This window comes from Chiloscyllium plagiosum, chromosome 25 (assembly GCF_004010195.1).
Source record: "Chiloscyllium plagiosum isolate BGI_BamShark_2017 chromosome 25, ASM401019v2, whole genome shotgun sequence".
In the NCBI taxonomy this organism is placed as follows: domain Eukaryota; kingdom Metazoa; phylum Chordata; class Chondrichthyes; order Orectolobiformes; family Hemiscylliidae; genus Chiloscyllium; species Chiloscyllium plagiosum.
Window position 1 is genome coordinate 39,188,434 of NC_057734.1, and position 9,471 is coordinate 39,197,904.

General features: G+C 42.2%; 1 non-coding gene across 1 annotated transcript; it reads right to left on the reverse strand.

Annotated features, from left to right (window-relative positions):
* Positions 1-274: 274 nt before the first annotated feature.
* LOC122562900 lies at positions 275-381 on the reverse strand. The gene has a single exon (XR_006315441.1). It is a non-coding gene; the product is annotated as a U6 spliceosomal RNA (small nuclear RNA).
* Positions 382-9,471: the final 9,090 nt, after the last annotated feature.

Genomic DNA, 9,471 nt, shown 5'->3' on the forward strand with positions numbered 1-9,471 from the left:
AGTCAGCACCAACCCTCCAGAGAGTAATCCACCCTGACCTATTCCCTTACATTTACCCCTGACTAATGCACCTAACCTACACATCCCTGAACACTATGGGCAATTTAGCATGGCCAATTCACCTAACCTGCACAATCTTTGGATTGTGGGAGGAAACCCACACAGACACAGGGAGAATGTACAAACTCCACAGTCACCTGAGGCTGGAATTGAATCTGGGACCCTGGTGTTGTGAGGCAGCAGTGCTAACCCCTGAGCCACTTGGCTACCCAAACAAAATATGGAACGCTTCACGAATTTGCGTGTCATCCTTGCGCAGGGGCCATGCTAATCTTCTCTGCATCGTTCCAATTTTAGTATATGTGCTGCCGAAGCGAGCACAAGTGCTAACCACTGAGCCACCGTGCCACCTCAGCACAGACAGTGGCTGTAACGTACATCATCCTGGTCTAAAACCAACTTTTTCTTCCTTCAGTATCACCTCCACATCATTCTCCTCTGTGGTGTCCAGCCAAGATATTTCCATGTTTACTCAGCCAGATAATTCCCCTCTAACGGTTCCATTTCCTTTTGTCTCCCTTTCTCAAAGATCAACTGTAGCCCAGACTTTGTGGTGAATGAGCAGTAAGAACTCGATGTGAGTGAAGGGGAGCAGGAGGAAAAAAATCCATGCTGACTCTATCTGCAGCTTCTCATCATGCCAGATTTCAGGATGAGGGTGAGCTCTGAATTAAGAAGTGGCATCACACAGGAATATGGCATCAATCTACACATTGTCTTGATTGCAGCCAGCCCCATCCTCTCTGCAAGGCTCAGGCAATGTAGGTATCCCTCACCCTTGCCAGGTTTGCCCTACTCCTCACAATAATAGGTCCAACTGTTGGGGCAGCATGGTGGCTCAGTGTTTAGCACTGCTGCCTCACAGTGCTAGGGACCCAAGTTAAATTCTACCCTTGGGCGACTTTGTGGAGTTGCAATTCTCCTCATGTCTGTGTGGCTTTCCTCCAGGTACTCTGGTTTTCTTCCACAGTCCAAAGATGTGCAGGTTAACTGGATTGGCTGTGCAAAATTGCCCCTAGTGTCCAAGGATGTGCAGGCTAAATGGATTAGCCATGGGAGATGCAGGGTTACAGGGGTAGGGTAAGGGGGTGGGTCTGGGTTGCATGTTCTTCTGAGGGTCAGTGTGAACTCGATGGGTTGAATGGTCTGCTTCCACACTGTAGGGGATTCCATGATTCTATAACTGTCCAGCTGAAAGAAAAGCAGAACATCAGCAATTGTGTCACACTGTGTGTGGACGATATGCCTCCCACAGTTAGACATGTTGAAACTAACTGGTGACTAAAGGGGATATCTGAATGCTAGGTGTGAATCTTGATTGCTAAGAATTGGTAATGTTTGAGTGATGGGAACGTGGTGCATTGTACTGTATGAGACGTTGGTGATGTGGTGGAGCACAAGTAGCATTTGGAGAGACAGTCACTGACTTTGACCACATACACGAAATCATCAAACCTGGTGTGGCACTGCTACCAGCTCTTTGGGTCTTGACTCCAGGAAATGATATTACTGGCCACCATCTTCCATTCCCTTTCGAAGGAATCCCCATTGGAGCCATGGCATCTCTCCTCCAGTTCACCTCCATCACTGTTGCCTCTCGTGCTACATTGATCTCCCTCAGTCCTTCTCTCTATCATTGTGTTCACATTTCCATCATTTAAATTGTAGCAAAATTCTTCAGTGCACTGTCCCTTTCAGAAAAGCAGCTTGCCTTTCGGAAGTTAAAAATCACACGACACTGGGTGATGGTCCAATAGGTTTATTTGAAAACACAAGCTTTCAGAGCACTGCTCTTTCTTAAGGTGGCTAGTGAGAGAGGATACATCAGATGCAGAATTTGTAAGTAAAAGATCTAAGAGTCATAAAACTGATGTGAATGTATTGTACAAACCTAGGTCGCTGTTAAGTCTTTCAACAGTTAGAATGGAGATGCAGATTTTGATTGATTAATATGTAAATTCCAGAATTTCTTTCAAACCACTGCCCCAAGATAACTAAAGGTTTTATCAGAATAAAAGAGGTGATATCTCAGATCAGATACATTTGCATCTGTTGTATGACACTTTGATCTTTTACTTATAAATTCTGTGTCCAGTGTATTCTCTCTCGCTAGCTGTCTGTAGAGGGAGCGATGGTCCGAATGCTTGTGTTTTTAAATAACCCTGTTGGACTAGAATCTGGCGTCATGTGATTTTTGACTTTGTCCATCCGAGTCCAACACCGGCTCCTCCACATCATAGGAAGAGCAGGCCAGCTACACCACATCATATGTGAACAATGATATTGGACTCTCTTGCAAGTATAGAAGCAGTTGGCAACACCGAGGAGAAGTGAGCAGCATGGGATCCGCTCAATCAGATATTCCAGATAGGTGGACCAAATCTGTGCACTGTCCAACTTAATCTGAACAGGCACAAACCAATCAGTGCCCAAACACTGAGAGAAACACACTTTATTTAGGACAGACCTAAACCAGGGCGTGTGTCAGAATATTTAATTCAATGATAAATTATGTACAAAAAGCAAAAAACATTGAGATTAACAGTGATGTTGCAAAAAGGGATAGAAAAAATTGGAGACGTTTTAATTCTAATTTAGATGAAATCCCAAACAAGAATTCATATTTAAAATGAATGAGACTCCACACTCTTTGAAAGGAAATTTTCATTTCTAGAGAGGTTGCCAGAAATTAAGACTCAACAAGGTGTGAAAAATACATATGTATGAATTATATACAAAATAAATGTATATGACTGAACAACCCTAACCTTTCAAGGTACGTTTAGTGGGTTGCTATCACAGCTTCATATATAAGTATTAATGCTGAAAATATTTCAGAAGACAAGGTCAGACAGTCTGAGCTTATACCTGCTAGAATTTAGAACAGTAAGAGACGAATGGATTAAAACATATAAGATCTTGAGGAAGCTTGACAGGATTGATGGTTGTTTACACTTGTTGCAGAATGTAGAAGCTGAGGCGGTATGGGGGGGAGGGCGGTTATTATGTTTGTAAGTAATGGATTATCCATTTGCTGCAGAGATAGGAAGCTTTTGCTGACAGAGGGTGATGAGTCTTTGGAACTCAAAAGGCAGTGGGAGGACAACTTTTGAATATTTTTAAGGAAGAGTTGGATAGATTCTTACTCAGCAAGGGAGTGAAAAGCTCTCAGGGTAGATTGGAAAGTGGAGTAATCAGATTAGCCATGAGCATATTGAATGGTAGTCCAGGTCCAAGGGGCCAATAACCTACTCCTATTCTAACTCATATGTTCATCTCAGTATAGAAAATCTTATAGAGAAGCAACAGTGCTGATTACCTCACCCTTATTCCTAATCCAATTATTATTGTCTTTCTTCATTCTTTAGGTATGTGCTCAGCACTATAAATTTCATTCACAAGCCTTTTCAGCAGTGTCATATTATGTTCCTCATTCACTTGCAAGAAATTCAGTTGTATTCACATTAACAAGAGTCTTGTCATTTTTCAACAATGAATACAAATCTTTCCTTCACCTTTCAACAAATCCAACACCACCTCCCTTCCTTTCACACAAATGGGATATTGGTAAAGCTTTATTTTATAATGCCCAGTATCACAAGTATTCACACACTGTTGTGCTTCCAATCTCTATTATTTTAGTTTCTGCAAATTCATATCTAGAGGTTTGCGAACTGCTATTTGCTCAATTTGTTTATTTATATTTTTCAAACCAGAGGGATGAATGTGTTATCGCTCGTTGAAATTTTTTTTTTGTATTCCACCACCAGGAAGAAAGGAAACAGCAGAGTGGCCAGTGACAAGCAATGCCCTTCTCATCAAAGGGCAATGCTGCATGATCAAAACAGGTGAGGGGAGGGCAGGGATTAAATTCAAATAGATTTGGAAGGGGAAATAAAACACTCCACTCCCTGCGGTGCCCATCTCTCCCTGAACAGCTCGTGGGAGTTGGTAAATACCGCGTGCTCCTTCACCAGAGACACTCGGGCTCGGATGTAGCCGCGGAAAAGGGGCAGACAATCAGCCATAATGACCCCCTCCACGGCCCACTGCCTGGACCTGTTTGTGGCCAGTTTGGCCAGGCCCAGGAGCAGACCGACAAGGAGACCCTCTGAACTGCCATCCCCCCTCCGCACCGGGTGCCCAAAGATCAGGAGCGTGGGACTGGAGTGCAGCCGAAAGCAGAGGAGAAGGTTCTCTAGAAAACTAAAAAGGGAGTGCAAATGCCCACACCTCATATGTACATGGTCCATGGACTCCACAGCACCACAGAACAAGCAGATCCTCTGGGTGACGTTGCGACTATATGCATGGTTGTCTTTGCTTTCATTCATTAATGTGGGGGCTTTGCTGGCAGAGAATCAGAGCAAGGAATTTTTTTTGTGTGGGTTCTGTAGTATTCATATTTCTGTTTCTGGGTCTGACTAATTGGTGATTTCCTCTCTCATTCACTCCCGTACACTTTTCTCCCTGTTCATATTTGTCATCTTTTCCTCTCTATTTTATGTGCTGCCTTTCTCTGGTATGATTGAGAAGGACATGACCTGGAAGGGAACAGCTGAAGGTCAGGTCCGACACAAAATTCTGGCTTTAGTAAAGGCGGGAAGAAAACAAGTATGACTATAGGCCATATTGCTATGATAGAGTAATGGGGTACCAGTTGGGTAAGAATAATAGTCATGCAGGATTGGAACACAAGTGAGGACAGAAAGCCTTCAAGTCAGACTGAGGGCATGCGCAAGGTCAGATTGGATAATGAGAAGAGATAAGGCGCAGGGCAGGGTTGGAGATTTGCTGGTAGTTTTAAGGCAATGTTCAACATATAGCAGGAGCTTGGTTCAGGTAGTGTTGTGGCAAGCTTCTCAAACTGGCTTTCAGCGCATGGATCCAAGAAGGGTTTGTGTGGCCAGAGCAGCAGTATTCAGTTTATCAATAAAAGTATCAAAGTAAGAGTAGATTGCATTGTGAATAAAGTGGATTTCTAACTCTCGTGCTAGTCAGTTTCACATCTGCTTAGCACACGTTTTATTGCTTCACTTTCAGCAGAACAGGCCTGAGGGGTTTACTGACCCAATACCCCTCCCTATATTTCCAAGATGCACAGGATTTTAACGCCCAAGCTAAAGACAAAGGGATGTACAGCCTTTTTAGATCATTCAAATCAAGGTGGACAGTGTAATGGGATATCTGTAACCAGTCCGATACATGTCATGGAGCTGGACAGGCCACAGCTGCTGAGTTTTAGTGTAAAAATCACAAGGGTCTTTCCATCAATATGTTTTTATATGTTTCAATAAGATGAAAGCTAGTAACAACTTTGTTTGATGTTACATCTCCAGGGGCTTGAACTGTCTCCTGATCACTGCTTTGGGGTGGTTTTACTAAACAGATAGGACTTGAATGTCCTATTAGTTATCATTTTGAATGCAAGATGACATTTATAATGACATTTGGGCCATTCTTATGCACCATGAATAGGGTTTGTTTTGTTTAAGTGAAAGAAATGTTCCATGTTGTGCACTGACATTTGAATGTGAATCCTCAGTATTTACTCCCAATTTTTGTGCACCTGCATCAGGAACTGCTTTATAAAACCTACCTTTCTCTTAAGCTGATAAAGTAACAATTTCTGAGCTTTCGTACCATTAATAAGTTCGACATCAAATTTAACCTCATACTCACCACAGATTCCTAATCTCTACTTCATTGATGTTGGATGAAGACAGGAACTCAGAACCAGACGTGTTCTTGCACATTCCTAATGGTTTAATCAGAGCTATAGTGGAGGAACATTGGACCAAGACACTCCAAGTCCCAGGTCCTAGCTGGTCTTTATGGTGTGCAGGAAATTGAAGTGAAAGATAGGGGGTGTACATAAGCTTTAAACCAAGCATACCTATGTTTTACAAAAAAAAGCCCAGAATTTACTCAATGTTTTCATTATATATATCTTTATTGGGCTTAACAAAGGATTGAAAGCATATTGAGTTAACTTTTTAAAATGTTAGTAGTGGACTCAACATGAAGGGGCAGCTTTGACAATCAATCTGACCAAATTAAACAAAACCCAGTACGGACAAAACATTAATACAAAGTAAGATCACATGAGGTTAGGGCTAATTTATCAGCTTAGCTAATCATTTGATTGGCTAACCGACTGAAAGCAGAGATTAGGAGAAATGACTCTTTCTCTGATTGGCAAGGAATAACTAGTGAGGTCCTATTGAGTTCTGTCCTTGGCTCCCATCTTTATGCATTCTATATTCAAGACCTGGATGTGAACATAAAAGGTACTGTGGACAACTAGTTGGGAAAGTAAGTTGCAATAAAGAAAGAAGAAATTTACATATAGATAAATCAGGTGAATGGGCCAAAATTTGGCAGATGACGTCTGCGTGGATCAGTGTGATGTTATTCTTTAAATGGCGAGAAACATCAGAGTGCTTTGGTGCAGAGGGCTCTGGTGCATGAACTGCAGAAAACTCAAATGCAGGTACAGCAGGTAATAAGAAAGACAAATGGAATTTTGGAATTTATTGCTAAAGAAACTTATATAAAAGTAGGCAAGTGTTATTGCAACTATACAAATTATTTGAGAGTCCATACCTCGAGTATTGCACACAATGTTGGTCTCCTTACTGGAGGAGGGATGTTGTTGTATTATAAACAGCTCAGAGGAGGTTCACAAGATTGATTCCAGAGGTAAGAGGTGTGTCTAATGAAGAGAGACTGAGCAGTTTAGGCCTATACTCTAGAGTTTAGAAGAATGAGGGGAGATCTAATTGAGACATATAAGATTCTAAAGGAGTTTGACAAACTAATTGTCAAGAGGGTTTTTCCTCTAGTGGGGCAACCTAGAACAAGAGATCATAGTGTATTAGGAGAAGGGCTAGCAGATTTAAAACAGAGATAAAGAAAAATTACTTCTCTCAAAGGATTGTGAATCTCTGGAATTCACTACTCCAGAGTGCAGTGGATGCGAGGGCATTCAGTAAATTTACGGAGTTGTTGGCCAGATTTTTAATTAGTAATGTGGTTGAAGGTTATGGAGAGCAAGCAGGAAAGTGGAGTTGAGGGTGAGATGAGATCAGCCATGATTGTATCAAATAGGGTAGCAGACTCGAGGGGCTGAATTGCCTGCTCCTGCTCTGAGTATTTATGTCCATGTTTACTAAACTGAGCATGTGGCACCTTGCCTGGCAATTTTCTTCTTTCAAGCCATGCTCCATCGATTTAGCTCAGTTGTCTGGATTGTTGATTTACAGAGCAGTGTGATGCCAACAGTCTGCGTTCAATTCCCACCACTGGTTTGAGGTTACCATGAAGGACTCTCCTTCTCAACCTCTTCCCCTGCCTGAGGTCTGGTGGCCTTCAGGTTAAATCACCACCAGTCACTTCTCTCTAATGAGAGAGCAGTGTCTATGGTATGGTGACACAACATCAAACCATGCTCTGGAAGATTGTCTAGTGTAAACCGAAAGCTGTTGCTCTCATACTCTCCTGAGTCAGGTAGAAATGAAGCGATTGTAGATCTCTGAGAGTTTCCAAACTTGAGTGACCCATTCTGGCTTCACATACATGTGATTTTTCATCCTTTTTTTCCTTCAGTTCTGTTCATCCTCAGTGCTAGAGTCCTACCCCATCTCACGACTTGATCAATTTCCTTGTATATTCCCAAATGACATACCCAACCTATCTTTATGGATGAAGGGAAGAATATTGACTTGAGAAAAGACAGTGTGGCCAAAGACAGGATTATTACAGCCCAGGGAAGGCCAATTGGCCCATGGTGTCTGTGCCAGCCTTTTCTGAATGAACATGTCACTTCATTCAATTCTCGCACCTTCTCCTCATAATCCTGCACGTTCCCCTTTTACAAATCACAGACTAATTCACTTGTAAATGTTTCAATTAGACCTAGGAGAAAGTGAGGATTGCAAATGCTGGAGATCAGAGTCAAAAAGTGTGGTGCTGGAAAAACACAGCCAGTCAGGCAGCACCTGAGGAGTAGGAGAGTTGACTTTTCTAGCATAACCTCTTCATTAGGAATCACACATTCCTTGAAATGTCGAATCTCTTGCTCCTTGGATGCTGTCTGACCGGCTGTGCTTAGCACCACACTTTTTTTGATTTTGATTAGTCCTGCCCCCACCACACTCCGAGAAGTTGGCAATGAGTGACAGGCCCACTTCCTTCTGGCATGGTCCAGAAGTTTGTCGCTCTAGTTGTTTCTCCTAGGAGGGCTTTCCTATGAAATATTCACTGCCCATTGGCAAGATGCTGCACTGGCATTGTACGTTGTAGACCCAGTTGAGTCTGGCAAGAGGGACTGCATTTGAGGTTGAGAGATGCCCTGAGTGGATAATGGAGAAAGGACAAAAGTGAAGATTGCAGATGCTGGAGATCAGAGTCTGGATTAGAGTGGTGCTGGAAAAGCAGAGCAGGTCAGGCAGCATCTGAGGAGCAGGAAAATCGATGATTCGGGCAAAAGCCTTTCATCAGGGGAAAGGGGTCAAGAGTAAAACCTGCAGTCCTCAAGTGCCCTATTAAAGGTTGAAGCCTTCAGGCACTGTGCCACTTCTGCATTGAAGAGTATCCTGGGACCTAAGTCAGTCCCAGTTGTTTTAGAATGCAATTTGTTCAGCACCTAAACCATGTGGAAATTCATTCACCCAGAAAACTTGCATGGAGTTCTCTATGACAGCAAATGGTACAATAATGGGGGAGAAAATTCAGGACCATAGAATGTGTCTCCACAATCTTTTAGTCCCATTAGCATCAGCAGGGCTTGCATCTGTAGAAAATGAACAGTGTCAGCAAGTGACAACCACATACGTCATCCCCGATTCAGACTTTGAACATGTTAGTCTGTGTAGTCCTGACTATCTTAGTATGCCAGACTCCAGTTCAGGCACAGCCTGTAATACTGTGTTTATCTTCTTAAAATTCATTCATCCATTTGCATTATTAATATTAAATAGAGCAGACCTTTCCTTCAAAGCAGTGCGAATGCACCATGTAGCATCTCTACATCAGACTATTAGATTTTTTTTTTGACGAGTTTTGAAACTCCATTGCAGAGATATCTCTGTGCAAAAGCTGAACAGAGTTCAATTTCCATCGAGCTTTTCCCAATCATCCTCCCATAGCTTTGTCAGAAGAACTGCTAAAATTTTGGAAATAGTTAGAAATGATAGATGCACAGGTTTTCCTGGGATTTCTTTGGCAAACAGGAGAACCTTTGTGGAAATTTCTGCCATTTCAATGCGGAGTTTCTCTATTTTGAGATGGACATGCAATTTCAGAGGCAATATTTAGTTTCAATACTTTAAACGATTTATTTTTTTTTATTTCCTTAGAAATAGATTACCATTCTCTGTGCATTAGTGCAACGATTCAATGATCTGCTTA